This window comes from Macaca fascicularis, chromosome 1, assembly GCF_037993035.2.
Source record: "Macaca fascicularis isolate 582-1 chromosome 1, T2T-MFA8v1.1".
Classification (NCBI taxonomy): domain Eukaryota; kingdom Metazoa; phylum Chordata; class Mammalia; order Primates; family Cercopithecidae; genus Macaca; species Macaca fascicularis.
In genome coordinates this window covers 173,916,924-173,932,302 of record NC_088375.1, presented here as the reverse complement: position 1 = coordinate 173,932,302, position 15,379 = coordinate 173,916,924, and the positions used below count along the sequence as shown (strand labels likewise).

At 40.5% G+C, this 15,379-nt stretch overlaps 1 long non-coding RNA gene across 8 annotated transcripts in view; it reads right to left on the bottom strand.

Moving 5' to 3' along the window:
* LOC107127321 (uncharacterized) overlaps positions 1-15,379 on the bottom strand; it is a 415,876-nt gene that overhangs the window by 116,466 nt on the left and 284,031 nt on the right. The gene's annotated exons all lie outside the window — the stretch shown is intronic.

The window sequence follows — 15,379 nt, the reverse complement described above, 5'->3', positions numbered from 1 at the left end:
TAGTTAGTGCTCAGTACATATTTGTTGCATTAATTAGCATCTTGCTCTGAAGGACATTTAAGCCAATTCTAAGCATTGATTTCCAGAGAAGCAACTAAAGAAGATATTCTAATAGATCAATGCAAGAAAAAAAGACTTTGTCCCTGAGATAAACCACATACGGAGTCACATTTCAGAGGTCAAAAAAACAGTTCATTTCCAGGGGTATGATGTAGTTTAATCAAGAATTGTATTCTTGGCTACTGTGAACTTCATCTCAGGAAATCTTTCTCAAATGCCTACTGTGTGCCAAACATTTGCTTCGTCTCTGGGACATAAAGATGAATAAACCAATACCTTACCTCAGGACTTCCATTTCTAGGGGAGAAGACAGTACATCCACCCCCCAGGCTCAGCTCATTTCAGAAGCAAATGTGCAGTGTTAAGGGTCCACATGAGCAGGATGGGTTTCATTGTAATTTTGGTGGATCTATGAAGTCTTCATGGAAATGAGGGCATTTGAGCTTGGCCTTGAATTATGACTAAGTCTTCAGCATGAAGAGAGAGGGACAACCGAGGTGAAAGGAACAAAAATGAGAAATCAGAGAGAGACAAGACAATATTGTTCACATCAGGGAATTGCTGAGAAGTCCAGTGCTGCAAACTCAAGAGGGAGGGTGTATTGGTCCATTTTCATGCTGCTTGATAAAGACATATCTGAGACTGGGAAGAAAAAGAGGTTTCACTGGATTTACAGTTCCACATGGCAGTGGAGGCCTCAGAATCACAGTGGAAGGAGAAAGGCACTTCTTACATGGCGGCAGCATGAGAAAATGATGAAGATGCAAAAGCGGAAACTCTTGATAAAACCATCACACCTCTTGAGACTTATTCACTACCACGAGAACAGTGTGGGGGAAACTGCCCCCATGATTCAAATTATCTCCCACGGAGTCCCTCCCGCAACACCTGGGAATTATGGGAGTGCAATTCAGATGAGATTTGGGTGGGAACACAGAGCCAAACTATATCACAGGGGGAGCTCAGAGGTAGAGCTGGACTAGGAGGGGTACTTATCCAGAGGCAGATCATGCAGCAGGCACTGTTGGGCCACACCTGGATGCCCTCAGAAAGTGCTCTTTTTCTACAAGCCAGCCCAACGTCCAACTCTTCAACCAAGGGCATTATCTGGATGCTGGAGCCCACTCAGTCTGCATGCTGGGCAGGCAGAGTGCTAAGGATTTCTTTCGCCTTTCCACTTTCCCCAAGCAATGATTAGTGGTGAATAAACGTCCCTGGGGGAAACCTGAGGCATATAATTCCCAGCAGGATTAGGCTCCAGCTGCCTACATTGTTCATTTGCTTTATAATGATCCTTTATCAGTTTCTTTCTCTGCCTGATATCCCTTCTCCACTCCCTTTCTTATGTTTTCTAGGTTCACTCCAGAAAGCTATCATTTGCAGGTGACTTAGAATCTTAGGGTCTGCTTCTGTGGGGAAGCCAAACTAAGACATTATTAGGAAGTTATCATTAATGACGAAGTAAGTGATTATCAGGAAATACAGCCAAAGGTCAGTTTTGATGATCAAGATAATGCTATAAAGGGGAAACAGAAGAGAGATGTCAGCAGGTAGGGAAGTGAGAGAAAGCAGCAAATGTGAGCTAGGAAGGCAGCTGGGGGTGCGCAGCAGGACAAGAGCTTCAGAACAAGAGCTGTGAAGATGACAGCTTGATGTGCCCATTATTCAATTCAAGGGCAAGCCTAATGGACTGATGGCTTCTTAATCATTTTGATTCTTAGTCTCCTTTGAGAAAATGATGAAAGCTTTGGACTTTCTATCCAGAAAAATAAAAAGTGTGTACAAACAATTTTGCTTGGAACTTCAAGGGATTCCCAAACCTCAGATTAAGAACCCCTGATTAAAGGCTTGATTTGAGGCTGGACTCTGGGGGCCTTGATTGCCTGCAGAATGCTTTAGCATTTATTCCATAGGCAACGGAGAGCCAGCAAAAGTTTTTACTATCAGAGAATTCCAAAGTGGTTATAGTTTTCCATTCTAAGTGGAACCCAAGAAATCTGGATGTTTTTAACAGATTGAAAAAGAGATTGGAAAAAAAAAAGTGCATAGATAATTGAGCTCCTTGTTGGCCAAAAACATTTGCAACCAGATGCACTATATGGCTTCAAAGGCTGCTGACTGCAGAATCCAGATGCACCTCAACAAATGCCATGGGAGTCCCTTCCACAGCCAAATGTTTTGGCCTCAGAAATTCCTGGAGCAGAATGGATGTTGAATGGAGCTGGAAACAAACTCAGGGCAAACACAACTGTTTATATGACCACATCTAAGAGATTTGGGGTGAAAAACCCCCTGTTACAGAGTGGACAGAGAGAGACTGAGAACAAAAGAATCCACTTGGGGAATAAATAGAGATGGGGGAGGAAAGCAGAGAAAATATGGAGAAGGACCTATCAGAAACATAATTCTAGAAAATACAAGCTAATTTGGGAACAAAAGAGAAATATATAGAGACATAGAAAAATGATAGTAACTAGATTTAAAAGACCTAAAAAACTAATAGAGAAGAAGAATAGCTAAATTTTTTTTCTTTTTCTCTTACAAATAAATTTAAAGAATAGTTCTCATTTTTTTAGTATCTACCATATGTGGAAATGATATCAATACATAACCCTATAAGTAATGTATTACCTCTATGTTACAGGTGAACAAACTGAGACCCAAAAGAAGCTTGCATAAGGCCACAAAATGAGTAATGGTAGAACTAGAATTTGAACCCAGGCTGTGTGGCTTAGAATCACACCTACTAGCTACTGTTGCCCTTGTCCCAGAACTTGTATTTGGACACCAAACACAGCTGAAATGAAGACAAATTTCATGACCTAGGCACTAAAACAGAAAGGAAGAATTGTCCATGCCTAGACTTTTATGGACTAAGCAATGGGGAGGCAGAGAGGAGACTGATGTTGCTGGTCACTGTGATCATCTACATGATGATCTCTCAACCATCAGTTTCCAAGTCACCTTGCCTGGCATATTCCCACTGCTCAGTCAGGGCAGACCTGTGGGGAATGAGAAGCCCTGGTGTTCCAGAGGCAGGAGGACCTCAGATTGGGTCATCCAGATAGATGTCCTCGAGTTTCTGGAGTGACCAGTGGCAGGGCAGAAAGAGTATGAATGCCGAGCCAGGCCATGAAAACCATCCACTACCTCAACAACCTGCTGAACCTCTTGGAGCTTCAGTTTCAGCTTCTTCACTGGTAAAAACCAAACCCATGGTACAATGATCATACTAAATAGTGATGGATGCATTGTGTCTAGCACAGTGTCTGCTACATACAAGCTCTCAAAAACTCAGGATTTTGCACCCCAACATCCTTTCTTCACCCTCCTTTTTGTTTGTTTGTTTGTTTGTTTGTTTTTGAGACGGAGTCTCGCTCTGTCACCCAGGCTGGAGTGCAGTGGTGCAATCTCGGCTCACTGCAACCTCCGTCTCCTAGGTTCAAGTGATTCTCCTGCCTCAGCCTCCCGAGTATCTGGGATTATAGGTAACTGCCACTGTGCCCAGCTAATTTTTGTGTTTTTAGTAGAGATGGGGTTTCACCATGTTGGCCAGGCTGGTCTCAAACTCTTGACTTCATGATCCACCTGCCTCAGCCTCCCGAAGTGCTGGGATTACAGGCGTGAGCCACCGTGCCCGGCCTCTTCACCCTCCTTTTCTATTTGAGTCACTTATTTTTATGTTCTCTACAAATTCATACCAGGACCTGCTGGTACCCTGGTTATAGCTTCTTCCCTCATCTCACTTCAATATACATATATTTAATATCTACTGTAATAGCAAAATAAATTTGCTTAGAATTGTGTAACTTACAAAACTCTTCTACTTCTATTACAGCATCTCTCTTTATCATGCATCTGGAACTGAGCAAACAGGAATTATTGCCCTTTTGTTACCTACGTCTGAAAAAGGCTTAGAGAGTGTATGTTATGCGCCCCAGTTGCATAGCAAAAGTTAGGATGGCTTAAAGGAACAGAGTCAAGAAATATATAGGTGCCTTGGACAAATTACTTGCCTCTTTGAGACTCATTTCTTTGTCTTTTTTTTTTTTTTAAGGCAGTTCAGGATAGCCATGTCCAAGTCCCCTTCTGTTCTGATCTTCAAGGATTCTGCTTCAACTCTGCATGAGAATTATCCAGCAGAAACCTCTACTAGTCTACTGTAAATACTATAGATCAAGCAGAGCACCCCCTCATGCTTTTATTTTAACCTGTCTCAGGATGAAATCAAATACAAGAGTGTTGCATTTTCATGTTTAGTGAGTTTCCCCGGCAGAGCTTTCACTCATTCAGTCAAGAAGTGCTGGATTAGTAACTACTGCACGTCAAATATAATAATAGATGCTGAGGACACAACTTGAAACAAGAAAAAATTTTTGCTTTCCATTAGCTCATAGTCCTAGGTGGAGACAGAGAAGAAAATAGAGAGTTACAGGGTATCAGTGACCAAGCTGTCAGATGCAAATAATGGGAATACAAACTCTTAACTAAAAACATAATTTGATATCTATGTAGGTTTTATTATCTTATATAAATCTAAGATAGGACTCCTTCAAGAAAGGTTTATGCAATGGTTCAATGATATTATAAAAATTTAGTTTATTTACATTCCCAGCATATTGGCATTCCAGTACACTAGCACTTCTGCTAGACACAATATGGCTGGCTTAGTTCAAGAACACACAGGTAGAGCAACAGAGGAGGAAGAGGAAGCAGAGGCAACAATGGCATCTTCTTGTACACCTCTTTATCAGTAAAGCAACTTATCCCAAAAACCCTCAGGAGACTTCTGCTCTTAGCCCACTGGCCACAACTATGTTACGTGCCCATCCCTAAACCAATGACTGGAAAGAGGAATGATGCTATCATTAACAGATCATCATGACTTACTCCTAGAGCTGGGATGGGGTCACTTCTCCTGAGTCACATGGGGAAAAGGCAGACAGATGAACAAACTCAGGCTCTACCAGCAAGGCGAGGAGGGGAAGGGCTGTTGGATGGGCAATAGCTTCTGGCCTATAGCACAGAATTCACCAATTTAAGGAATATAACAGAAATAAGCCCAAGGTACATAACACACGCTCCTAAGGCAGCACGTGTGAGCTGTGCTAGAAATAGAAATACATAGTTTGTAAAAGCTGGACTTTCAGATGGAATTTAGGGCAGAATCAGAAATGCGACTGCTTTGGGGTGATGCAGTGATATTTACAGACTCTCATGTGCCTCTGGCAATCAGCTGACTCCAGTGGGATATTGCTAGCCCCTTGCAGCAGTGTCCAAACCAGGGCTGAGAGCCAGAGGAGACAGGCCACCCTAGGGCAGTTTGGACCCCTGAAGGAGCTAGCAAAGGTCAACTCTAATCATGAGTCAAGATTTAACGTGCTGTGCTTCAAGGGGTGTGGCTTCTGCAGTCAGACAGCCTTGAGTTTAAATTGAAGCTCTGCTATTTACTGGGAAGAGCACGTAAACTCTTTGGGTCTCAATTTCCTTATCTGTAAAATGGGGATGCCTACTTGGCTGGTCGAGACTTAAAATAATGTGTGCAAAGCAATAATAAAGTGCCTGGCGAACAACAGTAAATGGTATATATTACTAGTACTAGAAAAAAATTCAAGTAGAAATGGATCTGAGATGAACAGAATGAGGAGAATGTACACACCCTGAAAAGGTTTGTTTTGAGCCAGAAATTCAAAGCTCAAAATGAAAATTAAATACTATTTTCATAGTTCTTGATAATGTGTAAAATTCCATTATCACCTATTGTCTCAATGGATCTTCAAAACCAAGGTATTATTAGGACTCCCTCATTTTACAGATCAAAAGAGATTCAGCTGAGATTCCGGCCAGATCACACACACATAGAGGACAGAGCTGATATTCCTGTCTCTGTCGTCAGCTCTCCCTGCCACAGCACACTGCTTCTGTCCATGCCCAGGCACTGCACAGGTCAATCAGGATCACAGCAGAAGGTCAGCAGCAAAGGGGCAGCCAGGCAGCATCAGGGGTCCTGGCAACATCTGCTCTTGGTTCTAGAAATCCCAGGGTTCACAAAGAACCATTCAGTTATCTACTAAGCAAAGTTTGAATGCCCACAAATTGGTTCTAGGCACTGGGGATGCCATGACCAACAAGAGACACTTAGTCCCTCTCCTTAAAGAGCTTCAGTCCAGTGGAAAAGGCTACCAAGTAATTAAACAATTTCAATAAAGAGCAAACCATGAGAGAACAGCATAGGGGGCCAATCTTAGCAGGAGTGTCTTTGAAGACCTCCCAAAGGAGATGACAAGTCTTGAAGGACGGAAGAATATAGCCAGGGAGAGGAGTATTTGGGGCAGAAGGAAGAGCAACCAGAGTAGGTTTTAAATTGGAAATTCAGATAAACAACAAATGCTTTTTCACATAAGTATATCCCAAATACCATATAGCGTGTATGTAATCGACAAAAATTCATTTGTGGATTATTGAAAATTCAGATTTAACTATGCAACTCTAAGCCAAAGGTGAGAGAAAATATTTACATTCAGCAAACTAATAGTAGTTTCTCAGAGCTACAACTTTGGAGGCAAAAGAAAGCAGCCAAACATCATGACAGAAAAAAGTAGGAATTCATTTTCTCAGGGAATTCAGGCTTCAATAGAGACTTGGCTGCAGATTAAAAAGCTAGAAACAGTGGGACTAGAAGACCAACCTGTTATCAAATCACTACATTTAAGTCCCTCTCTAAAGCTCTCCTGTCCAGAGAAATGTTTCTCAAACTTTATCTCACATCAGAATACCCAGGTGGGGCAGTGGGCGGCGGTTGTTAAACCACAGGTTGCTGGGCGTGATACCCGGAGTTTTAGATTCTGTATATCTGGGGTGACACTTGATAATTTGACTCTTAACACATTTCTGGAGTGGCTAATGCTAACGGGGCCATACTTTGAACACTGGCCCAGAGAATGAATCCCAGAATTCATATCAGGGCTCTCTTCAGTGTTGGTGTGCATGAGAATCATGTGGGTAACCAGCTAAAAATGAAATCCCTGCCTCTTCCCTATGATGGAGGTTCAGATGCTTATAGATAACTCTGATGTGGGAGGTACACACTGCTCTGTTGGAGAAAAAGTTATTGCTCAATTCTATCAAGCTCTTTTTTGCTTAATTATGTATATTTATGTACATATAAATTATTTACCTATACTATTTTACTAATACATTATTTTTTATTGATACACGATATTGGTACCCATTTGTGGGATACAAGTGATACTTTGTTACGTGCACAGAATGTATAATGGTCAAGTCAGGTTATTTAGAGTATCTATTGCCTGGAGTATTGATCATTTCTATGTGTTGGGAATATTTCAGGTCCTCTCTTCTAGCTATTTGGAAATATGCAATACATAGTTGTTAATTATAGTCATCTTACTCTGCTATAGAACATTAGAACTTACTCCTTCTATCTAACTGTATATTTGTACCTATTAACCAACCTCTCTTCATTTCTCCTTCACCAACCCACACACCATTCCAAGCCTCTAGTGTTGTGTCTATCATTCTACTGTCTGCCTTCATGAATCAACCTTTTTAGCTCCTACATGTGAGTAAGAACATGCAATATTTGTCTTTTTGTGCCTGGCTTATTTCAACTAACATAATGTCCTTCTGTTCCATCCTTGTTGCTAAAAATGACATAATTTCATTTTTTATGGCCAAATAGTATTCCATTTTGTATGTATACCACCTTTCCTTTATCCGTTTGTCTGTTGATGGACACTTGGTTGGTTCCGTACCTCTTCTGTTGTGAGTAGTACTACAATAAACATGGGGATGTAGGTATCGATTTGGTATACTGATTTAGTTTTCATTGCATAAATACACAGTAGTGGGATTGCTAGGTTGTGTGGTAGTTCTGTTTTTAGTTTGTTGCAAATTTTCCATACTGTTTTCCATAATGGTCGTATTAATTTTCACCATGTCCTCACCAGCATCTGTTATTTTTTATCTTTTTAGTAAAATAGCCATTCTAACTGGGATAAGATGATATATCATTATGGTTTTGATCTGCATTTCCCTGATGATTAGTGATACTGAGCAATTATTCAAATACCTGTTTGCCAATTGTATATCTTTTGAGAAACGTCCATCTATATCCTTTGCCCATGTCTTTTTTAATGGGATTATTTGGTTTCTTTACTGTTGAGGATTATATTCTGGATATTATTCTCTTGTTGTATAACTAGTTTTCAAATACTTTCTTCCATTCAACATACTATCTCTTCACTCTGTTGTTTCCTTTGCTGTGCAGAAGCATTTTAGTAACATGGTCTTATTTGTCTATTTTTGTTTTTGTTGCCTGTGTTTTCGAGGTCTTTGCCATAAAATATTTGCGTAGACCAATGACCTGAAGTTGTTGTCCTATGTTTTCTTCTAGTAGCTTTATAGTTTGGGATCTTAATTTAAGTCTTTAATCTATTTTGAGTTTACACAGCACCATTTATTAAAGAGGGTGTCCTTTCCCCAGTTTATGTTCTTGGCGTTTTTACCAAAAATCAGTTGGCTATAAATACACAAATTTATTTCTGGGTTCTGTATTCTGTTCCATTGGCCTATGTGTCTGCTTTTATACAAGTACCATGCTATTTTAGTTACTATAGTTTTATAATATGTTTTGAAATCAGGTAGAATGATGCTTCCAGCTGTTCTTTTTCTCAAGATTGCTTTGGATATTCAGGCTCTTTTATGTTTCATACAAATTTTTGAATTCTTTTTTATTTCTATGAAAAATAACACTAATATTTTGATAGGGATTGTATTGAATCCATAGATTGCTTTGAATAGTATGGTGATTTTAGTAACACTAATTCTTCCAATTCATGAGCATAAGGTGTCTTTCCATTTGTTTGTATCCTCTTCAATTTCTTTCATCAGTGTTTTTGTAGTTATCCTTATAAAGGTCTTTCACCTCTTTGGTTAAATTTATTCCTAGGTAGTTTTTGTGTAGCTAATGTAAATGGGATTGCTTTCTTGATTTCTTTCTTAGCTAGTTCATTATTGGTGTGTAGAGATGCCACTGATTTTTACATTTTGATTTTGTATTCTGCAACTATACTGAATTTATTTATCAGATATAAACGTTTTTTGTGTAGTTTTTAGGTTTTCATAGACACAGATAATATCATCAGCAAAGAGGGACAATGTGACTTATTTTCCAATCTGGATGCCTTTTATTTCTTTCCCTTGCCAGATTGCTCTGGCTAGGACTTCCAGTACTATGTTGAATAGGACTGGTGAAAGTGGGTATCCTTGTCTTGTTCTAGTTCTGGTTGTATGTGTCAGGAATTTGTTCATTTTCTCCAGGTTTTCCAGTTTTTTGTATATAATTGTTCATAATAGTTTCTGATGATATTTTCTATTTCTGTGGTATCATTTGTAATGTCTCCTTTTTCATTTCTGATTTATTTGAGTCTTCTCTCTTTTTCTCTTATGAGCCCAGGTAGCAGCTTATCAATTTTGTTTATCTTTTCATGAAACCAATTTCTCAGGTGCCTTGTTACATGGTTTATTTGAAATCTTTCTCCTTTTTTTTTTTTTTTTTTTTTTGAATCAGGGTGTCACTCTGTCACCCAGACTGTAGTGCAGTGGTGCAATCATGGCTCATGGCAACTTTGACCTCCTGGGCTAAAGCAATTCTCCCAACTTAGCCTCCCAAGCAGCTGGGACTACAGGTGCATGCCAACATGCCTGGCTAATTTTTGTCTTTTTTGTAGATAACGGGGTTTCACCATGTTGCCCAGGGTGGTCTTGAAATCCTGGGCTCAAACAATCCACCTGCCTCAGCCTCCTAAAGAACTGGAATTACAGGTGTGAGCCACCACACCCAGCTCTACTTTTTTGATGTAGTCATTTATTGCTACAAACATTCCTCTTAGCACTGATTTTGCTGTAGCCCATAGGTTTTGGCATGTTGTGTTTCCATGGTCATTTGTTTCCAGAATTTTTTTAATGTTCTCCTTAATTTCTTCCTTGATTCTATAGTCATTCAGGAATATATTGTTTAATTTCCATATCTTTTTACAGTTTCCAAAGTTCACCTTGTTATTAATTTCTAGTTTTATTCCATTGGGGTCAGAGAAGATACTTGAGATTATTTCAAATTTTAAAAATTTGTTGAGACTTGCCCTAACATTAACATAATATAACATATAATAACATATTCTGGAAAATGTTCCATGTGCTAATGAGAAGGATGTGTATTCTGCAGCTGTTGGATAAAATGTCCTGTAATGTCTGTTAGGTACATTTGGTCTAATGTGCAGTTTAAATCCAATGTTTCTGTGTTAATTTTCTTTCTAGATGATTTGTCTAATGCTGACAGCGTGGTGTTGAAGTCCTCAACTGTTACTGTATTGGAGTCTACCTTTCCCTTTAGATCAGCAGTCCCCAACCTTTACGGCATCAGGGACCAATTTTGTGGAAGACAATTCTTTCATGGACCAGGGATGGGGAGGGGGCATGCTTTCAGAATGAAACGGTCCCACATCAGATCATTCGGCATGAGTTAGATTCTCATAAGGAGCGTGCAACCTAGATCCCTTGCATACGCAGTTCACAATAGGGTTTAGGTTTCTATGAGAATCTAATGCTGCAGCTGATCTGACAGGAGGTAGAGCTCAGGCAGTAATGCTCACTCACTCACCGCTCACCTCCTGCTGTGCGGCCCAGTTCCTAACAGACCATGGACCAGTACTGGTCTGCAGCCTGAAGGGTGGGGACCCCTGCTTTAAATCTAATAATATATACTTTATGCGTCTGGGTGGTCTGTTGGGTGCGTGTATGTTTAGAATTGTCATAAGTTCTTACCAAATCAATCCCTTTATCATTATGTAATGACCTTCTTTATCTCTTTTTACTGTTTTTCACTTAAAGTCTGTTTTATCTGATAGAAGTATAGCTAGCTACTCCTCCTGCTCATTTTTGTTTCCATTTGCATAGAATATCTTTTCCCATCCCTTTACTTTCAATCTATATTTGTCTTTACAGGTGAGATGACTTTCTTGTAGGCAGCATATTTTTATCCATTCAGCCAGTTTTTTTTTTTTTTTATTCATTCAGTCTGTCTATATAGTTCAAGTGGAAAGTTTAATCAATTTATTTTCAAAGTTATTACTGATATGCAAGGGCTTATTCCTGTCATTTTATTAACTGATTTCTCATTGTTGTTTGGTATAATCTTTGTTTCTTTCTCTCTTATTGTTTACCATTGTGGTTTGGTGGTTTTTCTGTAGTGGTAACATTTGAGTTTTTCTCTTTTTCATTTGTGTGTTTCTTCTACCAATGGGTTCTACAATTTCATGTGTTTTCATCATGATAGACATCACTATTTTGCAACATCACTATTTCGCTTCCAGGTTTAGGACTCCTTAAATATTTCTTGTAGGACCAGTCTAGTGGTGATGAATTTCCTCAGCTTTAGATGATCTAGGAAAGACTTTATTTCTCCTTCATGAAGGAGACTTGAAAGATAAGTTTGCTACATACAGTGTTCTGGGCTGACAATTTTTTCTTTCAGCACTTTGAATATGTTATCCCATTCTCTTCTGTCCTATAAGGTTCTTGCTGAGAAATCCACTGTTAATTTGATGGAGGTTCTCTTATAAGTGACTAGATGCTTTTCTCTTGCTCCTTTTATAGTTCTGTTTTTGACTTTTAACAGTTTGATTATAATGTGCCATGAAGAACCTTTGGTTTTCTCCATATCTATCGATTTGATGATTCTGAGCTTCCTGTAGGTGGATGTCTAAATCTCTTGCTAGACTTGGGAAGTTGCCAGCTATTATTTTGTTAAATAAATTTTCTATCCCTTTGTTCTATCTCTTTGGTAAATGTGTCATTTATATCATTAATTGTTTTCCTGATTTCCTTTTAATTTTGTTTAGTCCTGTTGTATCTCAGTAAGTTTCTTTAATATCATTATTTTGAATTATTTTCCTGGCATTTTATAAATTTCTTTTTCCTTGTGATCTCTTGTTAGAGAATTGTTGTATTCTTTTGGAGGTGTCATATTTCCTCACTTTTTTATATTTCTTGTATCCTTGCATTGATGTCTGCACATCTGGTATAATAGTTACTTCTAATTTTTGGATTTGCTTTTGTAGAAGAGGACTTTTTCCTGAAAATATCTATGATGTTGGTTGGGTAGCACACTTTGGCTTTCATTCTGGGTATGTGCAGCAGTGTAGTCTCCATATAACTTCTTCAACTTTAAATGGTGTCAGTCATGTCTTTGGTTTCCTCAGTGGCTTAGGGTGTGGTTTTTAGTGAAGGTCATTGTTATGCTTTGCTGGGGACAGGGATCCCAAGTGGACCTGTCCTTAAGCCTCAGTAATGGTAGCAGCAGGCTGAGAATGCCTGTTCTTGGGCTCCAGGGAGCATACACTAACAACAGTGTTAGTGGGTCCAGAAAGACTGATTCTTGGGCCTCCAGGCAGCTTGCTTAAGTGTCAACAGTGGCAGTGATGGGCCAGACAGGTGCTCTAGTCACTGGGATCCTGGAAAGTAGGCATGGCATAGGCAATCGTAGTAGTAGTGGGAAAACCCTCTGCCTCCCAAGTGCTCCATGTTGGTGTTGGCAGTGGCTACCACAGGCTGGACGGGCCAGTATTCAGGACCACAAGTGGCACATGATTGGAGGGTGCCAGCAGTAGTGGTAGTGTCCGACTAGGTAGGCCCAGCCTTAGGCCTCTGAGAGGGGTGCTCAAGTGTCAACGGTAGTGGGTGGGGCAGGCCAATCTCCAGATCCCCAGATGGCATGCTCAGGCACTGAGTGGGGTTAGGTGGAAAGCCAGGCCAAATAGACCTGTCCTCGGGACCCCTGGTGATGCATACAAGTGCTGGCTGTGACAAGCAAGGGTGGGGTGATCCCAGACCCCCAGCAGAGTGGGACAGCAGCGGCTGCACCACAGCCCTGCTGCTGAGGAGGACTGAGAAGCCTATCCTCAGGGCACTTATAGATGCATCCACTGCTGGAAATGATAGGGTCACTATCAGTGGGGTACGCTTCAGCCCAGCAGTGAAAGCTAGTAGCAGCAGCAGCTGTAGGCAGGAGATCTCAATGGGGCTCCAGGGCTGTGGAGATGCAGGGGCTGTTGGGCTCCATGGCAGGATGCAGTATGGTGGGATCTGGGCTTTCAAAATGGCATCATGTTATAGCTGCTTGGGACTCAAAAGTTGTGTGGGGCTCAGTGTAAGCTCCCTCTCCAAAGCAATGCTATCACAAGGTTCTAAGCAGCTCCCTATGTTAGTCTCAGGGCCCATAAGGATTGAGGAGCTCTTCCATGGCTGGGATTATAGGAGTCTTCAGTAGGAATGTGGACTGCTGGGGATCTCTAGTTACTTTTGTCCCACACTGGGGAGCCTTTCCAGGCTTTCTGCCAATGCTTGTGTAGGAAACTGCCTCACTTTCCTCTTCTTCCTTGCCTTAGGTATTTTCTGTCACTTCTCTGTTGAATTCCAGTGTTCTCTCTTAGATGATCTATTCAAAGTGTGATTATCTACTCACTGTTTTGGTTCTTTGGGGAAGAGGGAGGTGCCAGATGCCTCTGTCCAGCCCTCTTGAGCCCCTCCCTCTAATACATTATTTTAAATCATAAAAGTATTTAGCTTTTTAAAAATATACATAAAAGTTATATTTTCTTGCCACACCCCAATGGATTGCCTTGCACCCACAGTTTTGAGACCACTGGACTGGCCAAGTGTGGTTCAAAGTATGGTTCACAAACCAGTGGCATCAGCATCATGTGGGATCTTGTTAGAGGTACAAGTTCATGGTGCTGCGCCAGATCTAACGAATCACAATTTCTGGGGTTGGGGCAATGAGTGGTTTAATAAGCTCTTCACATAATTCTGTGGACAATGAACTTTGAGAACCACTGATGGCTAAATCCACAGGTGGGGCAAGATGGCCTTGGCTCTAAGACAAGGCCTGATGGAATAAAAGCACAATCACAAGATAAACCTGAGCCAAGGGCAACTCTGAGATACTGGAATTCCCCACTGAAATTAACTTCTTTTAATGAACAACATTGGGCCAACAATGATCACATTATTATTTGGAATAATGTAAACCTAATGTCATTATGATGCTGTTTTGTTGACATGACATTGTCAAGGAAAATTATTGATTTCTATGAGATTCAAGAAATTTACTTGACTAGGTGAAACAATGGTCTAGTTTTCCCATAGTTAAGGGTAACCCCAGGACACAGGACTTTCAGTACTAACCCAGGAAAGTCTAGGAAAATCAGAATAGCTAGTAATCTTACCTATACTCCATTATGAAAACGTTTGATGTCTTTAAGAAATCAACTTCTTTTCTTTGTTCCTGTCAACTACATAACGTCCACATAAGGTGGGCATGGATAGGGCAAAAGAACCCTAGACTTGCAGATGTGGTTTTGGCTGTCATTTAACAGCAGTGTGATATGTAGCAGGTCAATTAATCTCTGTGAACCTCTGATTATCTGCAAAATGGGGATGAAAACTCCTACCTTCCACACCTCACAGGTTAATTGTCAAGGCCAAGAGAGTCAGTGTTATGAAAGCTGTGCATTATAGAATACACTAGGAATGTAAGCAACGACCACTTGACATCATGGTAAGCATGCAGGCGTTTGGGCAGGCAGATCCCAGTTTTGACCTCAGTAGCAGCACCACTTTGAGCACATTATTTTATCTCTCTGACATGATCCCCATCTGTAAAATGGGGACTCAAATTACCTTTCTCATAGAATATTGAGAAGATTAAAAGAGACGGAGGTCGCAAAGTGCCTGGCATATTTGGAGCTCCAAAGTATTAGTTCCCTTCCCCGTGATTATAAGACACTCAACGACTTAATGATAGTTTTTTGCAGTTAATGCCATGAATAGGATCATTATGTTTGCTTCCTGAAGTGAAAAGCCACAATAACACTCCTCCTTGCTCCCAGGACCCCTTTGATGTGGCAGGGGGTGGGAAAGGATGTTACTTCCGCTTGGCATAACCAAGTCAGAAAGGCTACCCAGCTTCTGCCCACAGAGAAGTGGAGTGAAGTCACTGGCTCAGACAGGCCTGAGAATGATTTTCACAGTGACTTTGGTATCTAAGAATGTCAGATCTCTAACTTCCACACCTATTTAGTCATTCCTTCAGTCAGTCATACCCAATGTAAATAAATTACTTTTAATCATCCCCAACAATTGCAAAAAAGAATGTATGAGCCCAGCCTGTCCTAGCAGGTAAAAAGGGGCAGGGGAGGGGGTGTTTAGGTGAATGTCTGTTTTCATACAGAGATTTTGT